Source organism: Elephas maximus, chromosome 4, assembly GCF_024166365.1.
Source record: "Elephas maximus indicus isolate mEleMax1 chromosome 4, mEleMax1 primary haplotype, whole genome shotgun sequence".
In the NCBI taxonomy this organism is placed as follows: Eukaryota; Metazoa; Chordata; class Mammalia; order Proboscidea; family Elephantidae; genus Elephas; species Elephas maximus.
This window is the reverse complement of record NC_064822.1, coordinates 133,680,425-133,693,353: the sequence shown is the minus strand read 5'-3', so window position 1 is coordinate 133,693,353 and position 12,929 is coordinate 133,680,425. Positions and strand designations below refer to the sequence as shown.

The 12,929-nt window shown below is 38.9% G+C and overlaps 1 protein-coding gene across 2 annotated transcripts in view; it reads right to left on the bottom strand.

Annotated features, from left to right (window-relative positions):
- The window catches only part of TPH2 (tryptophan hydroxylase 2), a 327,850-nt gene that overhangs the window by 61,156 nt on the left and 253,765 nt on the right, over positions 1–12,929 (bottom strand). The gene's annotated exons all lie outside the window — the stretch shown is intronic.

Genomic DNA, 12,929 nt, shown 5'->3' with positions numbered 1-12,929 from the left:
AATCTCACATTTAAAGATGGAGTGCCACTGCACAGGTCCAACTTTATGACTCCCTGGGTCAGACGACACCCAGTTCATGATGGGCAGCTCAGGCCACATGGTGACTTGATGTCCCGTGGTTAAGCACTCAGTCTCTATTAAGGCCCAGTAACAAGCCAAAAGCTGTTTCTTAAAAGGAGAGTAGTTATCTGTAGAGAATGGCAGGGCTTTGCTCCAAAATCCTAAGGGTCTGTGCTGTGAGTCATCAATAGGGGCCTGCCAAAGACTCCAGAAACCTTCTTATCTGCCACGGACACTTCAAGCACCATTGGATCAGCTGGATCATATGGTCCAAGTGGCAGAGTGGCTTGCCAGCCCACAGAGCAAGAGAGCTGACTGCCTTTGAGCAAGATGATTCCTGGTGGAGTGGGATGTGTCCAGGCACTTATCAGTGGAGCCATAGTCTTTTGAAACACTTGCCCCAGCAGCACAGATGCAGGTGTGAGGCCCAAGGGCCGAGAAGCCAAGGAACACAGGGAGCTGAGCTGCCTCGGTCTCAAAAGGTATGGCCAGAACCTCTGGAATTTCAAAGGGTGGAGCCATGGCCTCTGGTGTTTCTAGGGTAAAGGTGCACCTAAAGCCAAGGGAGCAGAGTTGCCATCCCAGTGGGCCTGGAAGACAGAGCTGAAGCCTAGGGCCAAGGGGCCTCCACTCAGAATCCAGAGAATATGGCCAATACCTAGAGTCTGGAGGGCAGGGCTATTTGGTAAATGGTCACAGAGAACAGGGGGCTATTTTCAAGTCTTGAGGGCTAATGTAATGTGTTCTGCTGACTTGCTTGGTGCCTGTTATCACTTCTTTCCCTGCGATATCTCCCATTTGTAATGGAAATGTCTAGCTTGTGACTGCCTGTTGTACCATTGTAGGAAGGCAGATAACTTATATTCTAGATTTCACAGACAAAGAGGAATTTTTGGATTTTGGACTTGGAGTTGATCTAAAACTTTTGCTATGAGATGATGGGGTGAATATGTTTTACATATGGCTAGAACATGAATTTTGGGGAGCCAAAAGGTGAAACATCATGGATTGAATTGTGTCCCCCCAAAATATGTGTCAGCTTGGTTAGGCCAGTATTGTGTGGTTGTCCTTCTTTTTGTGATTTTCTTACGTGTTAGAAATCATAATCTCTGCCTGTGGTTAAAGAGGATTCGGGTGGGATGTAACACCCTTGCTCAGGTCACATCCCTAATTCAATGTAAAGGGAGTTTCCCTGGGGTATGGCCTTACAAAAGATAAAAGGAAAAGGAAACAATCAGAGAGTTGAGGACCTCGTGCCACCAAAAAAGCAGTGCCGGGAGCAGAACACATTCTTTGGACCTGGGGTTCCTGCATGGAGAAGGTCCTAGTCCAGGGGAAGGTTGATGACGAGGACCTTCCTCCAGAGTCAACAGAGAGAGAAAACCTTCCCTGGGAGCTGATGCCCTGAATTTGGACTTCCAGCTTAGTAGACTGTGAGAAAATAAATTTCTCTCTGTTAAAGCCATCCACTTGTGATGCTTCTGTAACAGCAGCACTAGACGACTAAGACAATACCCATCACCCTCAAAAGTGTTCCTGGATCCCTTTGTAATCCATCTCTATGGGGTTTCTTTTTAATTTGACATCACACCAAATTATTACATAGGGGAATAAACCAAAACCCTTCCCCAAAAGTACAGGATATATTCCCATATCCAAAAATCTAATCTTCCAGTACAGAAATTTCAATTCATTCATAGAAAACCCAGAAGAAAGCTGTCATTTCTGTGTATAGCCCCCAGCTGTTTCTTTACTCATCACAAAAATCAAAATGACAAGACAGATAATATAAACCAGTGTTTCTTAAATGTGGATAGCAACACTCTGATGTATAGTTAACACCACAGATATCCCTCCAAATTTCGATAAATGTGAAAAAGTTTTTATTTGCTACAATTAAGGATACGGACTATTGGTGGTAATACCTATATGAAGTAACAGAGATACAGAGCTTACACAACATAGGTGTAGTTTGCAGCCAATGGGAGATGAAAGGGACAGTAAATGAGAGATGAGAGCAACCAAAAAATATTTTGTGTTTACTAAAATAAACCAGAAAATATCTGGAATATGAGTACATGAGAGGGAATGTCTAGGCAGTAAACAGTCCCACTCAAACAGTAGTATAATATTAAACAACTATCAAGAGAACACTGAGAAAAATTCAAGAAAATTCTAGTGCTTAAAAATGTAACATGAACATAAGTTGGAAAGAACACATCTAAACCAGTGGTTCTCAGATTTTCTATGCCTCAGAATCACTTGTAGGGCTTCTTAAAGTTCAGATGGCTGAGCCCCAACCCCATAGATTCTGGTTCGGTAGGTCTGAAGTGGGGCCCAAGAATTTGCATTTCTAACAAATTCCCAGATGATGGTTGGGAGGCCATACTTTGAGAACCACTGACTGATCTAGACTTCCAGCCTAATTCCTATTGTTAGGTGCCATCGTGTTTGTTCCGACTCATAGTAACCCTGTGTACAATAGAATGAAACACTGCCCAGTCCTGTACCATCCTCACAATCGTCGTTATGCTTGAGTCTATTGTTGCAGCCACTGTGTCACTCCATCTCATTGAGGGTCTTCCTCTTTTTCACTGGTCCTCTACCAAGTATGATGTCCTTCTTCAGGGATTGATCCCTCCTGATGAGATGTCCAATGTATGTAAGATATAGTCTCGCCATCTTTGCTTCTAAGGAGCATTCCAGTTGTACTACTTCCAAGACAGATTTGTGCATTGTTTTAGAAGTCTGTGGTATATTTAATATTCTTTGCCAACACCACAATTCAAAAGCATCAATTCTTCTTTGGTCTTCCTTAGCCTAATTCCTAGGAGTATTCAAAACGGGGTCAGAGAAACACGACAGACAGCCAATGAGGTTTTCCCAACAGTATAGCATAACCAGAGAGAGCTTCCCCCAATTGAGGAAAAAATAGCAGGAAGAAAAGAACACACGAAAAAATTCAGTCTCCTCAATAAATAAATAAATGTGATATAAGAAAAATGCAAATTAGGAAGAGATAATTCAGGTAAGAATAGTGTTTAAGAAAATAACTACATTGACCTCTAAAGGAAGTTAGAGAAGTCAACTCCATAAAACAACAGATGAAAAATGAAGGGATATGAGAACAAAATGAAAAGTGAGCTGCAGCAGAAATTAAAAAAATTAAAGGAAAGAAACACCATCAGAGAATTTAATAGAACATTCAAAGCAGTGACAAGCAAGAGAAAAATGGAGAAAACCAAATCAATAATGTAGAGTACAGGTTTGAGAAAAATCACATAGAAATAAAGAGGAGAAGGGTAATTAAATAAAGCTAATTAGAGAGAAGATGATGGATAGGAAGGAAAAGCAACAGCAAGCCAATATATAGCTATTTGGTATTCCTGAAGAAGACAACAGAATCATTGGAAAATACAACTTTTCCAAATATGTTATGCCAAAAATAATGACACATTCTCCAGAAGAAGTGAAGTTCAAGAATACAAAAGCACACAAGCAAAAGAATAATTTCACCTACATTCACATTATTGAAGTCCTGCCTCAGGGCCTTTGCACTAGGCTCTTCTCTGCTTAGCTAAAAGGATTCAAATGCTGGGGCCATGCACGCCACATCTAATCTCAATTTCTAGAAGCCTTTCTTAACCTTCTAAAAAAGTACATCTTTGAATTATTATCACTTTAGTCTAATTATTGGTTTTTTGGAAATCATGTTTTTCATTTTTTGAATTTTCAAAACTTTTTTTTCTGTTGTTAACTGTCTGTAATTTTTTGCTAGAATTTAAGCTCTACAAGGATAGGGACCATGTTTGTCTTGCTCACTGCTGTGTCCCTAGCCTAGCACCTACTATGGTCACTAGTTTCTGCCACCATAAGCTTTGACTTCATGCACATCTCATTTTCTGAGTCTTTTTTTTTTTCTATGCCAACTCTCTATTGCCTGATTTCCTCAAAAGCCACTCAAAGGATTGAGCCTTATTTCATTTTTTCCAAATGGCCAATCAATGCATCATGTATTGAATACTCCCTCCCCAAATTTAAATGCCATTTTAATGTATTAAGAATTCCCATATATAATAGGTCTAATTATAGACTCTCTATTCCATTTGATGTGCCGGTCTAAATATGGTTTTAATTACAGTAACTTTGTATTTATTCATTCATTCATTCAACACATATTTACTGACTGCCTACTCTGGGCCCAAGGCCTTTACTTAGGTAGCCTGGATGGGAGGCATAGAGGCAGACCATTCCCCCAACATTGACACATATTATCATTCTCTCCTTTCTCAAACATTTTATTCATCTAGCTTTTGATATAACACACGTTAGTCTGAACTCTGGCCATTCCTCTACTAGCTTTTCTTGACATCTGATTTTTAAATATTGGAATTCCCCAGGCTCCTTCCTCAGACATCTTTTCTTCTCTCTCCTATCTGGTCTCGTCACTCGTTACCTCCTGGTCTCATCTACTCCTAAGGTTTTAAATATCATACAAATAATAATTTCTCCAAATTTATATCTCCAGTCCTGATCTTTCCTTTGAATTCCAGACTTGCATATTCAACTGCCAACTCTACGTCTCCACATAGAATTTTATTAGGCATCTATAACTTGATATACTCAAAACTGAACTCTTATTTTGCACTCAAACTTATTCCTTCCCTGGTCTTCCCATCTCTAGAAATGACACCAACATTCACCAGTTAAATAAGGCCAAAATATTGGAGTCTTGCTTGACTCATTTCTCTTTCTAAGATGTTATATTCAATTCATCAGTAAATCCTATTAGCTCCATCTTAGAGGACATTCTGAACCTAACACCCTCTCACCACTTCTACTACTATCACACATCAAAGCTACCACCATATCTTGCTTGGACTATTTTAATAGGCTTCTATTACTCCCTACTTTCATCATTTCACCTTCACAGAGCAGCTAGATTGAGCTTCTTAAAATATCTCCTACTCAAAACCTTCCCATTTCTTCCCACTATATTTAGAAGACAAGCTAAAATTCTCACTAGAGTCTTTGAGGCCCCTAGATATCTCTCTGACTTCACATTCCAGGACAGTTCTCACACTCTGTGCTCTGAGTCTAGCCAGTCAGTTTTCCTGGGATTTTTAGGGCCATCAATTAGAAGGCCATTGTAATTGCTAATCGATTTGTTCCCTTTGTCCAGAATAATCATCTCACGAATATTGACTTGGCTCACTTTTTCACTACAGGTCTATGTTTGTTAAGTATTATCTCTTCTAAAAGGTCTTCCAGATCACCCTATCTGAAATAATGCACACACACACACACACACACATACACATATACACATCCCACTGATACCCTGCTTTAAATTTCTTCACAGCACACGTTGTTGCTGAACGTTCTAGTATATGAAGCTAGAATGTCAGCTTCAAAAGGGTAAGGACTCTCTCTGCTTTGGCCATTAGTAAATTCCTAACATCCTACTTCTAGGGCCTAGAGCATGGTTGGCATGACACAATTGCTTCATAAATATTTGATGAATGAGAAATTGAATAAATGCTTTGTTCCCTTGCTCCTTCACCTAAAATCAGCAGCTCCTACTCCACCTGAATTTCTCAAAAAGCATTTGGAAATTGCTTAAAAACCCAATTAGAGTACTTCTAATCATAGCCCATGTGCCCCTAAAGGATTAACCCTGCCTACTTCTCAATTCTTATTTTCTTCCTCTTTTTCTAACACTCTCCCTGCCACTCGCTGCACTCAAAATACACTGATCATAACTTCCGTTCTTCAAACACTCCAAGGTCATCCTAAATCAGTGCTAGTGCAGTTGCCTGGGATATTCTTTCTTTCTGGATCCTTCTACCCAGGTTTCCCCTAATATCTCAATTCCTTATAGAGGCTTTTCCTGACTACAGTAGCTAAAGTTACCTGTCCCTTGCATTCTTTTACTGTTATATTTGCCTGTTGTATTTTCTTCAAGAACTTATCACTACTTTTAACTATCTTGGTTACTTGTTTGTTTGACTTCCCTCTAAACTGTAAGTTCCATAAAAGCAGAAGACTTAAACCTCTTATTCGCCACTATATCACCAACACCTATTGGGCACATAGAAAGAATCCAATACAAATATGTTGAATGAATTTTCAAAGATATGTATATGTTTGTGTCTTTGAACCAATGTTATTTATAAAGGCTCAAAAATGAAAATAATTTAAAGCCCAACAATGGGGAATAAAGAGCCCATGGAATATCCAGACACTGGAACACTTTGTAACCACTGGTGATGATGATACAAATCTGTATTTACTGATATGGAATAATGCTCACAATGTATCAATGCATAAAAAAAGATTATATAGTTGGTTTGATCCAATTTTAGTACTATGTGTGTGCTCATATCTCTATAGTTAGATGTCTAATAGAATATTTACCAAAATATTAGCAATTGTTCTAATAAAAAATGATAGGACTTCATGTACTGTTTACTTTATATTTTTCTGCATTTTGAGTTCATTTTGATTTTTTTGTTTTACAATGATCATGTATTATTTATAATTTGCTATGTTTATTCTGAAGTGGGGAGAAAAGCATGGGTGTTCACTTCTGCAAATACCCAATACAACTCTAAGCTTCTAGCTTTGAAACAACATACAAATGCCAAGCTGGTGACTTCAATTTTTAGAAACAGAGAAACAATAATGGAAATTTCTTAAACATACACTATTCTAAGTTACTTGTATATTTATTGACTTCAAAATTAAACAATCACTGAGATGGCTCACGTGAAAATGCCTTTTTCTTAATCCATGTTGACTGAAGTGTTGAATGAAACATTTCATGATAATAAATGGTCTTTTCCGCCCCCTCCATTTGCTATGTACAAAAAGGAAGTATGAGAATTTATCACTAATATTGAGTTTTCTTACTCAGTACACATCAAAAGTGTTTTCTTTTGTAGTTCATTTTTACCCTTTGGGGAAAATCATATTTAGTCACCGAACACCTTTCAGCCAGGTCTGTAGCCTACTCTGGACTCAAAGAAGTATTTTATTTTTAATTTTTTTTTTAACTGTCAAACCAGAAAAATCATGTGAGAACTTGCCAAAAAAAAAAAAAGCACAAAGTAATCACAGACTGCTTCTGCTCAAACCATCAATAATAACCATGTAATTACGGAAGTACTAAAAAAAAAACTCAGGAAGTTTGAGAAAAACGTCCTTGTAAAAAGGCATTTGAGCGTATACATTGTCATATATGGAGTTGTCTGTTCATCGTGGCAGTCACAGCAATTCCTATAAATCATCCTGACACATTTCGTTCCAGTCCAGCTTGCAAGATAGCTGCTTTCACGATGTCCCCAAAATCACGAAACGAATAGCAGGATGTAGTCAAATTACTTTTCTGACAAACAAAACAGAAAAAAAGAACACTTGCAAGCATGAATTCATATGAGATTGAAACGTGCTTAGAAGACCAAGAACCAAGAGATCACTGTGATTCCTGTGGGCGCCATGATATGCCAAAATTGTTTTATGACACTTAGCCATAATTGCAGCTAACCACACTGTTGGGGCTCTTTTCTTGGCAGGATCAAAGCCTATGAATATGCATATGTATTTGCATGTGTGTATAAATTAATTTCCTTGTGAAGATGTGATTGCTCCACCTGTTATAGTCTGTCTATATCTTAAATTTTCATCAAGTGTTGCCAATTAGTCCACAAAACAGAACTGAAGAGTGAAAACCGAGATGCAAAATGTCTGATTTATGGGTGAAATTGGTTATGCCCAGGGATTTTTGTGGCTTCTGTAAATATTCTGTTATTAAACTGATTAAATAATTAAAGCTACTACAAACATGTCAGATGGAATTTCACATCAAATTTCAACTGGTGCCTTGGAGATGTCATATATTTTCTAATGCTGTGAGATTTTTTACGTTTCTGGAAAGTCACCTGAGGTTCTCACCTTCATATAAGAGGCAGTTGTAGCAGGATGAAAGAGCTATCTCCTAGGAATTAGAAGAACTGGATTTTGTAATTTATAAATGGTGTGACTGAGTAATTCATCTCTCATTTTTTTTTTTTTTTTTTGGTCACAACTAAGAAATGGAAATAAGATTTGTTCTGCTCATCTCACTGGATTCCTTAAAGATTTAATAAGATAAGCCATGTAATTTGTAATGCAGTGTAATGAAAATTGTAAAGTACAAGACAAATTCAATAACCTTCATATTATTTAAGAAAAGTCACCGTAGCAGGAGTTAGTTAGCAGTGATCACTAAGGAGCTATTCGGTACAACTGATATCACTCAGCATCTATCAAGCATCTACTCTTTGGAAAGTACTTTAAGGATTCAAAGACAACTAAAACACTGTCTTCTTCAACAGGTTCACAATCTAGTAAGGATAACATAACACAACAAAAATGGCAATAAATGCTGTGACGGAGATCATGGTGGAGGGTTCCGGACTGAGCTGGAGAAAAATATAGAATAAAATTCTAATTCACAAAAAAAGACCAGGCTTACTGGCCTGACTGAGACTGAAGAAACCCTGAGAGTATGGCCCCTGGACACCCTTTTAGCTCAGTAATGAAGTCACTCCGGAGGTTCATCCTTCAGCCAAGGATTAGACAGGCTCACAAAACAAGACTAAAGGGGCACACCAGTCCAAGGACAAGAACTAGAAGGCAGGAGGAGACAGGAAAGCTGGTAATAGGTTGCCCAAGGCCTAGAAGGGGAGAGTGTTGACATGTCGTGGGGCTAGTAACCAATGCCACAAAACAGTAAGTGTACTAATTGTTTAATGAGAAGCTAGTTTGTTCTGTTAACCTTCATCTAAAGTAAAATCATAATAATAAAAATTGAAAAAAGAATCAACTCGACGGGAACTGGTTCCTGGTTCTCACATGATTAGCTGAGCACTTTTGCTGAAGAAAAGAAAATACACACGTTTAATCTCTGGTCAACTTCCTCTGGAGAGACCTCCAGCACACGCACACACAAAAAGGCAATAAATAAATGTCAAGTATTGGGTCTCGATGGATAAGGATGGGAGATGGGAAGTGAAAGATTTCAACATGACTTTCAATGATGAGAGATGTCTAGAGTTTGGAAAGGTCACGTCAAAATTGTAAAGGATATTCAGCCATGTATTCTTCTAGTATTCTATTTGGTTTTTAAATTCCTGTCTTTGGTCCATGTGGCAGGTACTTTGGCACAAGGTACTGAGGTTTTAGAGTGATAATAAACATGCTCCTCGCCTATTCCAAGTTCAAAGCCAATTGGTAAGTAGATGCTATTTTCATAGAGATGGAGATTTTTAATAATCAGCTTCATCGCAGATAAGATTGGATTATAGAATGTAACTTACCCTATTGCCTACATCATACTCCACTAAGCAAACTTAGCACTCAACTCGGGTAGATCTGCCAGCAGTGGCAAGGCAGAATAGAACGTGCACGTTCTGAGAACAGCTCACTTCACCCCACAAAGGAGAGGAGCCTGAAGTAGCTGAACTAAGCCTGCTCAGATCCTTCTCCAAAACTCTTCTATCAGGTACATCACACCTCCTGTGGGGAGGAGTGAGGCTGACCAAAAGAGGCCAGAAAGGTTACTCTATCAGAAGTAAGTAGTCTTATAGAAATAATGAGTCTAGACAAGTAGGAGTTCCCTGCTAATACAAGGATGAGATAAAACTATAGCTTTCTTTTATTTTATTTTACAATTGGGTAGCCATATGAATAATCCATCCTTTTCTAATTAATTTTAAAGCCACTTTCTCATATACCAAATTTCCTGTGTATTTAGATCTATTCTTCACTTCTCTCTTCTGAGTCATTGATTTAATTCTACCCCATTTAAAATGTGTTCACACCTGGAAGGGTTAGCTTCCCTATGTTATTGTGTTATGCCTTGAAAAATAATTAGGAATAACAGATAGAAGATTAGGGAGGCAATCCAGATGGGGGGGGTAGCATAAATAGGAGCAAGATGTGAGAGTGGACACTGCATTCTGAAGGATGAATGAACAGACCAAACTAGCTAGAGACGAGAATTTATGTGAGGGAGTTAGAAATAACACACTTAGAGCAGTACTGAAGTGTAAGATGACAAATTAAGTAACCTACCCTGTAGACACTGCAAGTTTTTGAGTAAGGTAATAACATGACAAAAGGGATCTTTGGAGATCATTGCTATGTTACTATTATTATTTATTTTATTTGAAATTGAAGAAATAGAGAATGGAGCTTATTAAAATAGCCTAAGAGCAAGAAAATAAAAACAAGGGTGAGAGATGAAGATATATGTTTATTGAATGTCTTATATGAGACAAGGGTTTGTTCTCTCAGTGTAGTCTAGCCAATTAAATATCTAAGGTATAAATGTATCTCAATCCTAAACCAAAACCAGACCAATTTCCATCGAGCCGACTCTAATTCGTGTTGATCCCATACGTGTCAAAGTAGAACTGTGCTCCACAGGGCTTTCAATGGCTGATTTTTCAGAAGTATATGCCAGGCCTTTCTTCTGAGGCACCTCTGCGTGGACTGGAACCAGCCAAGCACGTTAACCATTTGCACCCCCCAGGGGCTCCACGACTCACTCCTAAGTGTCTTTAATTATACACAATCCTTATTTTAAATTGTTTTCTTGCTTTCTTATTATTGTGGCATGCTTCTAGTACTGAGAAATGCCTAAAAATAAGAAATAAGAATTTGAATATATGACCAGTACCAGGAATGTCCTTAGAGGAAATTTTTTAAACAGGAAAAGTCACTTTTATGAGTCCCCACTTCAGCTCCCAAAACCTATGAAGGAACAATTTTTACTTTTAATGAAAATCATATGTTTAAGAGATTTGTATACTACTTGACTGAGAAAACAGCTGGGAAAAAAGATATTAAAGAGAAACTCAAGAATCGGGAAAAAATAGTTAGCAGTACCAGAAAGGTTTAATCATTTACTAATTTCAAAATTTACCTCAGCTACCCAAATGAGTGGAAACCCTGGTTGCACAGTGGTTAAGACCTACATCTGCTAACCAAAAGGCCAGCAGTTTGAATCCCCCGGGTGCTGCTTGGAAACCCTATGGGGCAGTTCTACTCTGTCCTACAGGGTCATTATGATTTGGAATCGACTTGATGGCAGTGGGTTTTGAGTTTTGGGACCCAAATGAGCTGAGGACTGAAAAGGGTTTTCATAAAGGAAACAGAATGAAATGGGCCATACACAGGGAATCAGGGACCACAGAAGATAAAACTGACCTTTTCTTGTGTTCATTTGTCCAGTTATTTTTTCAAGTGTCTCTTACATTGTAGGCAAATATTTATAATCCTATGTAATAGGGGTCATAACAGGAGCACTGTTGTAGACTTTGGTGATACAGTTGCCCTCAAACTACCCTCCACTTCTCATGGAGGAGGTAGAATTGCACACCAATAATGACAGTGCAGTGTGGCTAGAGAACAGATATTGATAATTGGATGATATCCCAGGAGCAGAGAAAAGGAGCAAATAACAGCCTTCTTAGAGAGTGTGTGTACTAGGACACTCTTGATGGGGGTATTTCTTGTCCAAAATATCAAAGATGAGGAATTACACAGGCAAAGCGGAAAGCAAGTGGAAGAGGTGAAGAGAGGAGGACATTCCAACCACGAGTGAAGTGTGAGCAAAGGCTCAGGGGTAATAAACTTGATGGGAGAATCAAGTTGTTTAATTCAAAGCACAAATCCATGGCACTAAGTACCTATGAAAGAGCCCCGGGGGTGCAATAGTTAATGTGTTTGGCTTCTAACTGAAAGATTGGTGGTTCCAACCCACCAGTTGCTCCAGGAGGGAAAAGACCTGGCGAATCTGCTCCCATAAAGATTTCAGCCTAGGAAACTCTATGGAGCAATTCTACTCTGTCCTATAGAGCTGCCGTGAGTCGGAATCTACTCCACAGCACCCAACAACTACAAAGTACTTATGAGGCATGAGGCTTACCTCCAGGAAAAGTGAAAAAAACCAACGACAAAGTCAGAGCTAAGGTCCTAGAGCATAGTACTTTGGTCCAGTTAGGAAAGAAGTCACTTATTCAGGAACCAGAGCAGAACTTTACTCAGGAAAGCTGCTAGGTGGAAGTACAATTTAGCCTGGGGAGTATCCAGAATGAGGCAAAGAAACAGATTCGAGCAGAATCCAAGGACTTTACCAAACCTGGAGAGCCTGGAGACCCATTCAAACCTAGCAGAGTTGGCAGCTTCCAACTGAAATTTACCCTGGAAGAGAAGCTTAACTCTTTGCAGTCAATATCTATTTTCTAGCTCCCAATTCAGGAATGTCTGAGGAAATGGGAGAAGAGTCAGGTTTGTACCAAAAAGTGTGCTAATGAAGGCAATCTGAAGCTTAAACATCAGTGAAGATGGGACAAAATTCTAAGCCACGAATCTTTCTTTATAGTTGGGTTTTGCTTTGTGCCTTCTTCATTTTAACCTTCTCTTGGGTGAACTGAATGGAAAATATATTATTTCACACTTTACATAGGGGAGGTATGTCCATTCCAAATAAGTGACGAGGTACAGTGCACATTGTTTGGAAAGAGCTGATGGATTTGGGCAGGCAGAATAGAAATCCAAGAGTAGCAAAAGCCCAGAATAACTATGAGTGAGCTTCTATATTCTAGATAACTTTCTCATTTCACCATATTTCTTTCTCTTTGCCACTAAGTTCTGTCATGCCCCTAAAAATCAAGCTCCCCCACTTCACATGTTCTCCATCCAAAAAAACCAAACCCAGTGCCCTCAAGTCAATTACGACTCATAGCGACCCTATAGGACAGAGTAGTACCACCCCACAGAGTTTCCAAGGAGTGCCTGACGGATTCAAACTGCCGACCCTT